Genomic DNA, 1,356 nt, shown 5'->3' with positions numbered 1-1,356 from the left:
TAGTCTAGTCTATAGTCTAGTCTATAGTCTAGTCTATAGTCTAGTCTATAGTCTAGTCTATAGTCTAGTCTATAGTCTAGTCTATGGTCTAGTCTATAGTTTAGTCTAGCCACCCGTAGTAACAGATTATGCGGTGCTCTGGTCTGACCTCTTTTCAATCTATGCAAGGATTGTAACCAATTTTTTAGTCACGGCCAAACTAGAGGTATTGACCACCTCCTTTTACACCGGGATTGTAATAACACCAAGGTGGAAGCTTCACCAAGGTAACATGCCTCCGGGGGTCTTAATGAGGAAGTGAGAAAATCGAATTTATTATTGTAATTACTAGAGTGGTGTTAAATCAGATCAGAACAACTAATAACACTGTACATTACATAGAGCCATAAAAGTGACAATTATTTTTGCTTTGATTAATTGGATGTAGAAAAATATACTAATAAAAGTTGAACGAATTAAACCAATAACTAAACCTTAAAATAAGATATTTGTATTAAAATGGATACTAAACCATTTTCAAAAGAAAGAGGTAAAATGTTTATCAAAATGCGCAAACATTTTATACAAACAATCGAGTCAAAATTCTATTGTTCTACTTTAAACAGTAAATTACTTCTTTTTATCAGAAAAAAACAATTTTATATTATTATTATAATTGTTCTCCGTAAATAGTAATTGTCATCATTATGTTAATTTAAAATGTTTTGTTTCTGTATTTTGTGTGTTTTTCAATCTTAACTCGTGCATAATATTACGAACATGTTTATAAAATTCTTTTCATAGAAAAAAAAATAAACTAAATTTTATTTAAACCTTTAATTGTTCAGAATAAAACATTATTTCTGTTGTTCATATTTTTTTATTGTTTTCTTTATTTACAGAAAAAAAGGATGTTCCTAGAAATAAAAAAACTGAACAGGTAAGAGAAATTGGTTGTATTTATAATATTTTAATATAAACTTAGAGGTGAATGGGCGTTATTACCTAGCAATGGTTTCTTTAGTTTTATTGTTATGAATTAAGAAAAAAGATTTGATTTTCAACATTTCTGTGAAACTTTTTTTTTACAATTCTTACGCTGAACAATTTAACCAAATAGAACATTATTGGGTAAGGGGTGAGAGCTTTGAAGTTTAAGGTTTCTTTACATGATTTGGGGGTATAAATAAATTTAATATTAATATAATTCTTATATATCAAATCTGGTATATAATGTAGTCTATCGTCTAATCTATAGTCTCTTCTATAGTCTAGTCTATAGTCTCTTCTATTGTCTAGTCTATAGTCTAGTCTATAGTCTAGTCTATAGTCTAGTCTATAGTCTAGTCTATAGTCTAGTCTATAGTCTAGTCTATA

General features: G+C 28.2%; 1 protein-coding gene across 2 annotated transcripts in view; it reads left to right on the top strand.

Annotated features, from left to right (window-relative positions):
• Positions 1-1,356, top strand: part of LOC111681101 (carbonic anhydrase 2) — a 73,253-nt gene that overhangs the window by 45,311 nt on the left and 26,586 nt on the right. For both annotated transcript variants that reach the window (XM_046952317.1, XM_046952316.1), the window contains one exon: positions 882-919. The gene's annotated coding sequence lies outside the window, so the exon portion shown is untranslated. The remainder of the gene's footprint in view (positions 1-881; positions 920-1,356) is intronic.

The sequence above is a fragment of the Lucilia cuprina genome, chromosome 5 (genome assembly GCF_022045245.1).
Source record: "Lucilia cuprina isolate Lc7/37 chromosome 5, ASM2204524v1, whole genome shotgun sequence".
Classification (NCBI taxonomy): domain Eukaryota; kingdom Metazoa; phylum Arthropoda; class Insecta; order Diptera; family Calliphoridae; genus Lucilia; species Lucilia cuprina.
Note: the sequence above shows the minus strand (reverse complement) of the source record. Positions and strands in the feature narration are given on the sequence as shown.